Source organism: Coturnix japonica, chromosome 20, assembly GCF_054131305.1.
Source record: "Coturnix japonica strain WE chromosome 20, WE-NBRP24, whole genome shotgun sequence".
NCBI classification, from domain to species: Eukaryota; Metazoa; Chordata; class Aves; order Galliformes; family Phasianidae; genus Coturnix; species Coturnix japonica.
Window position 1 is genome coordinate 8898686 of NC_140682.1, and position 10632 is coordinate 8909317.

The following is a 10632-nucleotide window of genomic DNA, read 5'->3' on the forward strand; positions in this document are numbered from 1 at the left end:
GTAGCAGCTTGTGTTGGTTACATCTGCTTGGCAGGGAAGCGATTTCCCTGGTGGGAGCTGACTGACTGGGAGGTGATTCCCTTGGTTTAATTAATTTAATTACCTGGATTATAATTAAATAACACTGTTCAGCGTTCAATCAAGATTATATTTTTCCAAAGTACTGCAGTCGTGCATCTGTAGCAGCTTTCCTAAAATATATCAAGTTTATTCAAAATTCCAGTGATGCTCCTAAAGCACTTGAAGTGCATTTGAGGTGGCGAGTGACAAAACAGCTCTGAGAGAATCATCATCAAATCAGAACATTGGAACGGTAACTAATAGCAGAGATTCTGATAAGAATATTTAAATTTTCAAATTGCCTTTTTCTAAAGTTGTATTTCACCAAGTTTCATCAATATGCACACTGAAGAGCTGACTTGCTATGTTTCTTTTTATAAAAAATCATGTGTTACAATTGAGAAAAGAAGGTATAGCATGTAACATCCTCCAAGTAAAGTGCAAAAAACATTTCTTCACAGTTCCAATTAATGTCTTATGTTTTGTTCAGACTCACTAAATGATGTATTTCAGGGTACATCACATGGGAATATAAGAAGACTATTCAGAACAGGAGCTGCAGAGCAAGATGAACAGCATGTGAAGGTAAGGCCGGGAACCAAGGACACAGCTTTTGTGTCACTCAGCCACCTGTGGCAGAGGTCAGGATTTCAGCAGGGATTTCTGCAGACGTTCCTTGAACACCCCCAGGGTGGGTGACTCCACCACCTCCCTGGGCAGTCCATTCCAGTGCCTGGCCACCCTTTCTGAGAAGTAATATTTCCTAATGTCCAGCCTGAACCTCTCCTGCCGCAGCTTGGAACCATTCCCTCTAGTTCTATCAGTAATGACACGAGAGAAGAGGCCGACCCCCAGCTCACTGCAACCTCCCTTCAGGAAGTTATAGAGAGCAATGAGGTTTCCCCTGAGCCACCTCTTCTCCAGGCTGGACATTCCCATCTCCTGCAGCCTCTCCTCATATGGCCCCATTGTGCTCCAGACCCCTCACCAGCTTTGTTGCCCTTCTTTGATCACGTTCCAATGCCTCAGTGTCTTTTTCTCAGTGAGGGGCCACAAACTGGACACAGAATTAGAGTTGTGGCCTCACCAGTGCTGAGTACAGGGGGACAGTCACCTCTCTGCTCCTGCTGGCGTCACTGTTTCTGATGCAAAATGTATGTAAGTGTCACATGTGTGACATCCTTTTTGATGGAGTTCTGTGACTGGAGTTCAATGGATTTGAGAGCTGACTTGAAGCCTGTGGGCATCACCCAGGAGTTGGGGTGAGAGGATGAGGCGTAGGAACAGGAACCTCTTTGGTCGTTATTAACTCCCAACTTTTTGGTCAGGAATCTCTGTGTGTTTCTTTATCATGTAAAGAACAGAGTCATTGTGCAGCTTGTGAATGAATTGATTCACACCTGCTGATTGGTGCTGTTCTCTACAGGGAGCTGCAATGGAAATGGACACTTGTGGTCCACTGTCCAGCCCCCTCCCGTGTTGGATTTTCTGGGCTTTGAGACACGTCTTCCAGATGCACTTTGTGTTATTTCTGATGTGTTGACCTGTTGAGCTCCAGCCCCAAAGGAGGATTCAAATACTACCATTGGGAATGTAGTATTTCTTGCTAAACAGAATTCGTGTGCACCCTTGTCTTTCGTCTGCACAAAGGATCTTGTAATCATCTCTGTCTGTGTTTCTTTTAGACCCAGAGATGGAGCAGAGAGGAACACAGACTTGGGTGAATCTTCATTCAGGAGCAGGGACACGTCATGCTCATCTGAGGTGTCTGGCTGACAGCAAGAGCAGAGAGGTAAGTTTCATAGGGTCACGTGCCCATTTTATTTTTTTTTTCATTCATGATGCATAGAGGCGTTCCCCAGACAAAGTGAGCATTTCTCAACTGGACTTTCTAGAAATGAGCTAGGCAGTGAAAATGGGTTTGAAGCATTCCTAAGAGCCCCGCAAGAGAATGCTGAGAGTTAATCTGGCACCCTCCTTTGGAAACGTCCGTTGTCTGTCAGCTCTTCAGCTGTGCCCTAACACCTCCCATTGCGCTGCCACACCAGGATAGAATTCCAAGCCCACACTGAGTCCTGGAATGTTGTGGTGCCGTGTTGGAATCAGATGTGACCACGTGGTCTTGGCTCCCCACCTTGTGGGGGGTCATGGTGGACCAGGCTGTTGGCCGTTGGTGATGTCATAAGCGGCTGGAATGAGGGGAGGAGCGGTGCGTTCTGTGTTCCTTTGTGGGTGAGCTAGTGGTCGGAGTGGTTGGTTGTCTTGTTGTTCTTGTGCCTTTTGTGCCGTTAGTTAGTTTTGTTAGTTAGTTTTGTTAGTTAGTTTTGTTAGTTAGTTTTGTTAGTTAGTTTTGTTAGTTAGTTAGTGTTGTTAGTTAGCGTTGTTAGTTAGTTACTGTTGTTAGTTAGTGCCGTTAGTTAGTTAGTTCCGTTAGTTAGTTAGTGCCTTTAGTTAGTTAGTGCCGTTAGTTAGTTAGTGCCTTTAGTTAGTGGCTTTAGTTAGTATCTTTAGTGCTTTTTCTTCTCACCGTCGTGTGCAGCAGCTTGTAGGTAAGCTGAGCTGACGTGGGATGGATGGGTGGGCAGTGAGGTGTTGAGAACTGCTGGCTGTTTGAGCTCACAGCACCGTATTGCTTACTCTTGACCATCAGACGTAATTTTCCCCGGTACACACGTTCCAAAGGGGGTATCAGTAAAGTTGGCACCTGTCCCGTGCTTCTTCCATTGTCTTTGCTCAGTAGTGGAAGCATTGTAAAGTTGCTGGGCGGACAGGCATCACGTAGCCTGAGACTCAGCATGTCTTGCAGCAAGTGGGTGGGACAGTTGTGCTGTGTGTGTTATTCCATGACTGTCTTAGCCCTGCTCACTGACCTGCTCTTTCTCTCTCCTCTCCTCACCCTCCGCCCACTGCCTCGGTGCAGCTTTTGCTCTCATTTCATCCGAGCAAAGCGACAAGGAACTGCTGCAGATAGCTTGAGGTGATCTCACTGCCAGGTACGTGCCATGTTTTGTCCCCCCGCATGGTTTTGCCGCAGGGTATGCGCGGGTAGCTCTGAAGAAGTCTGTCCATACTGTGCTGTATGAATAGAGAAAACAGAAGTGTGTTTCTGCTCTGTTCCAGCTGTTCACACTTGCTGTGATGGGTGCTGCGTGCAGTGGGATCAGCCGTGAGCCTGAGTTGGCGGCGACGGAGGTACAGTATGAAGCTCTGGCCGGTCTTTTTTCCCTGTGTTGAGCCATTAGAAGGAGCTGCAGGTGTACTCTCCTGCAGGAAAGAATGGGCCAAAAAGGGCCTGGCCACCTGTCTGTGCCAGTGCCATTGCTGATTAGTCTGGGTAGAGAGAGATGCATCTTTGCATGGCCTGGCAATGCACGCCAGAAAGGGAAATAACTGTGATGAGACGTGCAGCTCCTTCTGAAGTGCTCCTGATAAGGACGGAGCGCATTTGCTGCAGCTTTCTTTGCAGATGTGCTCCTCACCTTGAAATCCTCCTGGTTTGTCCTCAGTGCCCTGACCACGGCCTGTGCTCTGTTTTGCAGGCTGATAACATGCGGGAGCCGCAGCTGGTGCGTGCTATGTCATCTTTAAACGTACCAGCGATTGCGGCAGCCCATGTTATTAGGAGCCACGTCGCCCAGGGGCCGGATGAGCTCTCTCTGGAGGTAAGCAGTTCCAGGCGTTCCTTGTTCTTGTGCACAGAATTAGTATAGAGTGTGAACGCCTTGGGAATACTCTCATATTTTGTGTCGTAGAAGAAGGCTTTTGTTTTAGCTGTGCTGAAGCTGGGATTGATGTTTCAATCTTTTGCAGGTTGGAGACATCGTGTGCATTGTTGATATGCCACCAAAGGAGATGAGCCCCTGGTGGAGAGGCAAGCGTGGCTTTGAGGTAGGCACACATTTTTGACTAGAGAGCACAGCTTCAGTAGAGTCGGGAATCTCCGGTTGGAGCTGCTCTGCCTGCACAGGATGGCTTCTGGATGCAAACAGTTGCCCTGTGTCGGTGTCAGAGGACCTTCCCTTTGGCTCTGGGCTTGGGCTAATGCCCACCTGTCTTTTTGTTCTTATTACAGGTTGGTTTTTTCCCTGGTGAGTGCGTGGAACTCATCAGGGGAAAACTGCCCGAGTCCATCCTACATTCGTTGCCAAAGCCAGGTGCGTATTTTACATTTGACAATGCGGGTTAGTAAAATGGGGTCTGAACGTGGCTTTCAGGGGGTTCATTAATGCCCGAGTTGAGCAAGCTTAGAAAGAGAACTGCATTAAGCTCCTTGGGCACCTCCAGGGATGGGGAAAATCCGTTCTTGCGTGTCTTTGTTGGGAACATGCTTTCTGTTGTTACGTGTTCTGTTGAATGTGTTGCACTCGGCCTCGTCCAACCGAGCCAGGGCTGAAATGAACTTGTTTTTTTGTTTTGTTGCGCAGAGCCAAAGAAACGGGGCAAGTTCATCTCCTGCCTTCGTTCCCTGTTGAAGGCCTGCCCCAGGAGAGCGAAGCAGCCTGAGCCTCCAACATTCTCGGGATCCATGTCCCTGCTTGACATCGTTGAGAGGTATTTAGCCAACAGGACTTGAGGGCTGAGCTGTAGGAATGGAAGCATCCTCTGCTGTTTGAAACAGAGCGCTTTTCTAAGCTGTGTTTCAGCAGAAACCAGGCATTGCCCGGAACAGGCAACTATTGGCAAGGGCTCGGTGCAGCTCTTCCCTCACCCTGCACCACGACTGACAGCATGCTCTGTTTTCTCTGCAGAATGAGTTCTCCCAGTAAGAGGGCAGAGTCAGCAGCTTGCAGTTGGCGTTCCTGCTTCTGCCTGGGCAAACCATCCCCTGTGGCCAAACGCCAACTGCAGAGCAGTGCCAGGGAGCCCTCTGAAGCTGAAGTCTTGGTCCTGGCAGGTAAGCATGCAAATCCAGCTTTCAAAACACTGCTTGTCAGCAACACAGGTAGAATTCATGCTTTCAGTGGGCTTGTACATCCTTCTGGCATTCAAGCCTGTGCCTGACATCTTCAGTTGACCCCTGTCTTTCCCAAATGAGTCTCTTGTCAACACAAGAGCTGGACCTGCACGAGGATCACTTTCAAGACAGTGACACTGTTGCTAGAAGCCTATTTGCTTCTGCCCACCATCACTGCATAGCCAAATGTCAAGAACCTGTTTCATGATTCATCTTGTGAAACTTTGACACTAACTGCTGTGCGTCTACTCCTTCCTAGGTGACCCGAGCCCTTGTATATCTCCAAGACGCCAGGCATGTTACGATGCAGCATCCTGTGATTCCATCAATGAAGAACTGTTACTAAGCACAGGATGCTGCAGTTCAGATGAAAGCCTTCCGTATAACATCAGTTATAAAGAGAAGAATGCCATCATCGTTGAAGCTCTCGTTCATCCCATACCTGTTGAAGCTGCTGACCTGAGCCTGCCAGACTCCTCAGGCACCAGCCTGAACCGAGTGCCTTTCGAGGACAGCCCAGCCCAAGCACAGCACGAGTGCCCCGACAGCAGCACAACCATGCAGGCTCAGGTCAGCATTACAGAGGAGAAGCCAAACATCTTGGAGGGGGAGGTAGAATCAGGCCAAGAGTCCCAGGCTCCGGGCAACAGCACGACTTCTGAGACACTCTCGTCAGACAACAGAGAATGAGTCCCATCTTTCCTCCAGACCTCACACCCCCTCCTTTTTCCTATTGAATAAAGGCACGCTCGTGCTCAATCAACGCCTTGACTGAATTCTGAGTTTTCATTCGCAGAGATTGGGATGAGTACAAGAAACAGCAAGACAGCTCAGCTTGCAACGCTCTGGCTGTGGGGTGCGTGCAGGGACACTGTAACCATACAGGGAAAGGCTTCCACTGCTTCCTCAAGCTGTAGTCCAGCCCTGCTACTGCTCTGTGGCACAAAGCCCTGAGGGATGTTCCATATTGTTAACCTAAGTGAAGCCAGCTTCATGCACTGTGTTTTGTTGTTGCTGGGTGAGAGGGGGATGCACGTTGGTGAGAAGATGAGCATTGCTGGATCTGCCACGAGTGTCCCTTCTGCCTCTAAGAATATGTCCTAAGTAGGATGTGAACACTGCTGGCACTTCCTCATTGCACGTGCTTGGAGGATCTTCAGTTCTTGCACATTCAGGATGTCTGACAGTGACTACGAGGAAATTCTCAAGTACTAGGAATTCCATGAAACAGTTGGAACGGGTAAGTGTCATCTTTGTACAGAAACAGCACGCCTAACAGTCTGTCTCACCACTCTAGAATTAATCTGAGAATAGATTAACAGCTCTTGTCAGTTCTCTAAGTCAGGTTTCATTTGTATAAATTTGAAATTCGTTTTTTAAACCAGTTGGAAATTGTAATGTTATATTAGAGAAGAATTCACACTCAACTTTAAGCATCTGTGTTTTGATTTGTAGGTGGTTTTGCCAAGGTAAAACTCGGGCGGCATCTTCTGTCTGGTGAAAAAGTTGCACTAAAAATCATGGAGAAAGTTACTGTAGGGGTAAGCCAAAAGGCATTTAAATATGATAATATCTTCTGTTGGAGTTGTGGAGTTCTCAAGAACACGGGGGCAGGTGGGATGGTACATACGAATGCAGCCTACTGGTCCCATTGCCTTTTGAAAGATGCTGTAGAGCTGGAAAAAGTTTAACAGAGCACCACAAATCTTGTTGCTGGTTGTTCAGAGGGCAGTATTCTCTGGCTTTAAAATGGAGGAAGTTATTACATCATTACATTACATTACATTATTGTTACATTATTACAGCAACTTTACCAAAATGCCAATGAAAATGCTGAATGTTTTACTTTTCATTTTTCACAGCTCTGTTTCAGAATTTCTATGGGAGTGATGTCAGTCATTGCTGAGTTGATGTTGAATTGTGTACTGTCCCATATGTGCTTGTTCTGTTCCACAGCAGTCAGATGTGGTACCTGGTATGTCACAGTAGTTAGCGATTTCATCGCTTGCTTTTATGGTCTCTTAAGGATGACTTGCCTCATGCTAAAACAGAAATTGATGCCATGAAGAACTGAAGTCATCAACATGTTTGCCCATTGGATCACGTAAGAGAGACATCAAAGAAATATTTATAGTCATAGAGGTAAGAAATAGTTTCTGCTTTCTGTGCTGTCTTTCTTACTTATCTTTCTCTGATACTCTCTAAATGCATTTTCAGATAACCTTATCTTACAGGGAAGCTGTTTGATTGCATTGTTTCTAAGGACCGCCTTTTGGAAGAGGAAGCTCCAGTCTTTTTTTGACAGACTGTTTCAGCAATTGCTTCTGTTCACAGTCGGGGTTATGCCCAGAGACCTCAAACCAGTGAGCCTGAACTGCAGTCAGTCTTCCATAAATAATAATGAATGTGTTTTTATTTTTCTGTTGGCAGAGAGAGTTACAGTACTCCACTCCATTCCAGTGGATTGCAGGAGAGAACTGAAGGGGGGAGAAGTAACACAAAGTAGAACTCATGGGTTGAGATAGAATTATGTACTGAGATAGAGAAAAGGATAATAGTTATGATGAATGCAAAAGCAATTGCTCACCACCTACCAATCAGTGTCCAGTTAGCCTCCTAGTAGTGGAAGAGATTTACATGAAGTTATACCCCCTTCAAAACTCCTTCCACAATATGTCATATAGTATGGAATATCCTTTGGCCAGTTTAAGTCAGCTGTCCTAGTTCTGTTCCTTCTCACTTCCTTGGGCTCTCAGCTGAGATTGACTGTGGCTCTGTACAACGCTGCCTGGCAGCAACTGTAAGCATCACTGCGCTATCTCCATTGTTTCTCTAGAATGAAAACGTAGTATTATATCAGACACTGAAGAAGATAATTCAGTCCCAGCTGAAACTCAGACAATAACTTGTGCTTAGGATTCTTTCCCTACAGGAAATGTTAGATATTTATTGCTATGTGGTACTGTGTTCTGTAGCTGAGCTGGATTTTGTTATCCTTGAAGAAGTATCTTCCTCTGAAAGGGGAGTAAAACATGATGCTCCTAATGAGCGGAGCAGAGACACAGATCTGATCTGAGTGTTGGTTTCACATTTTTGTGATGCTCTTTGCTGCAGTTTGTATCTCGAGAGAAGCCCTTGTGGTGTCAGTCTGTTGTGTAACCTGCTCTAGTTTTGTGCCTCAAGGAAGAGTGATCCTTTAAACAAATGGTGGCTGTACAGAGGGTATGGGGTGAGATGCATTCCTCTGGCCCCATCCAATGGATTTTCTGTCACTGAAGTCTTGAAGCACAGGTTAGGTACTGGAAGGCTTGAATATTTCCTCACCAATAGGTTAGAGCTTGGCATTTTGTAAGCTGCTGGTATCACTCAGTAAAGCAAATCATTACAGCACGAGCATTTTCCTAGGCATCTTATGAAATCCCTCTATCTAAGGAACCTTTCCCCTCTGAAAAATGAATCATTGTCTGTATGTTTTAGAAGCAACTGGCTTCCAGCTGAGAAGCTGATGGATTTATGGGCTTGGACAGGAACTGGGTGTGGAGGTGACTTGTAGAGATTTGTGCCTGAACCTGCTGCTCTGGGAATCGTGAGACCAAGTTTCTCAAGAGCTTTTCCCACTCTCATCATCACTTTCTGCGAGGGATGAGGCTGCATGTTCTCTCTGGGTAATATGTTCAGTACTTGGAAAGCTATTTCCTTCTATCTAGTCTGCTGTTTAGGTGTATGACTGTTTCCTGTCACAATCCCATCGTGACCTGCTGGCCAGAGCCTCAGTCAATCTTCATACGCACCCCCTCTCCCCACCCCGTAGGCATTGAGAAGCTGCCATGAGGTTCCTCTGCACCCTGAACAAACATCTTTCTCCCCAGCTTCTCTTCTCTGAGTGGGAGCTTCAGCCCCCTGCACAGGCTGGATGTCATCCACAGAGTTTGTTTCAGGTTGTTATCCTTCCTGGCCAAAAACCAGATACAGTATTGTAGATGTGGTCCAGTGAGTGTTTAAGCAGGAATGACTTGTCCTGGTCTGGTTGTGCTGCTTTTTAATGCAGCTGATGATCTTGTTGTACTTCTTTTCTGTCAGAGCACACTGCTGGCTTGCATTCAGCCTGTGGTCTCTCACCACTTGTCCTCCTAGTCCCCAGGTCCTTTCCAACAGATACAAGCTGGTATTTCCCACCTGGGATATTGGAAGATGGGAACTTGCCAGCAGTCAGTGAAGATCTCTGAGACAGCGAGAGCGAGCGAGCTTTGAGTAGACTGGGAACCACTGTCCACAGCAGGAAATAAGAGAAAAGATGTTTCCTTGGGCATTTGGGTGGAAATCATTCCTGACTGCTTTCTCATCCACCGGGAAAATCTGCTGATTGACAATTTGAAGCTGATAGACTTTGGACTCTGTGCAAAGCCAAAGGTAAGAGTATCTGTTAAATCAAATACAATGTGCCCCCAAGTAATGCATGTTTGACCACCGTATGCAACAGGGGCTTGTCCAAACAAACTCCTTAAAATCAAGCTGTTTCTGTGGCTGACATGTCATTGCATCTTGTTTGGATTGGCCTGAACTGTATGAGAGTGGTTAACAGATTGCTCAGAAGCACAGGTAGATAATTTTCTCTAGCTAGACTCCCTGTTTTCATAGTCTGAGCTGTAGATAATCTTGTAGGTATATCACCTGTCTTATGCAAGGGCCTGTAATAGGAGCATTGGATTGGTGTGCCTAAGGAACCCTCTAAGGAACTGCATGTAGGATGAGATTGTGGATAGAATAAAATGACTTTTGCAGGTGACGTACAAATCCTGTGATTGCATATGCTTGATCTGAATTGTTTCTTGATCTTCAAACTGATTTCCAGAAGCCTTTATTAACATGTAAGATGGGTGCTGGTAAGAAAGAATGGGAAGACTGCCTTACTGATTCCAAGAGAATTACTTGTCCTCAAATGATTTTTCCTGGCCAAAGTTAGAGCCTCTCACAGGTAATCGAGACCAACAGGCTGTTGTTGCACAATCAACAGGCACAATCTAGATGATCAGCTGAGGAAAAGAAAGCATCATGCCAAGGGTACTAGATAAGTGAGCAGCTTGAGATCTGCACATTTATGTGATACTCATGGTCTTAGACAATATTTGTTTAGTGAGGTCACATTGAATGAAAACAAAATCTAAGATTAATGAAAATATACAAAGGAGAAGAAGCCTCTGAGGCTTCTGAAGTGTTATGACCAGAAGACATAAACTCTGTTTTTGAAAGAGCAATTTGCTCTGTTAATTATCCATCATTTTTGTGCAGTCTGTTTTGTCAGACTTGTCTTTAGCTTCCAAGTTGTATGTGAAGACTTGTTTGCACTGTAATGCACAATGTACGAAAAATTGAGAGATGAAAATGTGAAGAGTTTTTCTATCTTTGATTTCATGTCTGGAATTTTGGAACCCACTACTTGCAGTTGTTAATCTGTCCAAACTGGTCTGGTTTGCAATGCCCTCATACTTCTTGAAAAGCTCTGCTGTTAAAGGCAGAACAATTCCTACAAGTGCCATGGCCCCACTGTTGTTCTAATTCTTGTTTCTTTGTTTTCCACACGCTGCTTTTCAAGCCTCCTTTTTCTTTACAGTCCAAGT

At 45.9% G+C, this 10632-nt stretch overlaps 1 long non-coding RNA gene across 1 annotated transcript; it reads left to right on the plus strand.

Annotated features, from left to right (window-relative positions):
- Window positions 1-7071: 7071 nt before the first annotated feature.
- Window positions 7072-8787, plus strand: LOC146757599 (uncharacterized). Its single transcript, XR_014936131.1, has 2 exons — window positions 7072-7156; window positions 8492-8787. It is a non-coding gene; the product is annotated as an uncharacterized LOC146757599 (long non-coding RNA).
- Window positions 8788-10632: the final 1845 nt, after the last annotated feature.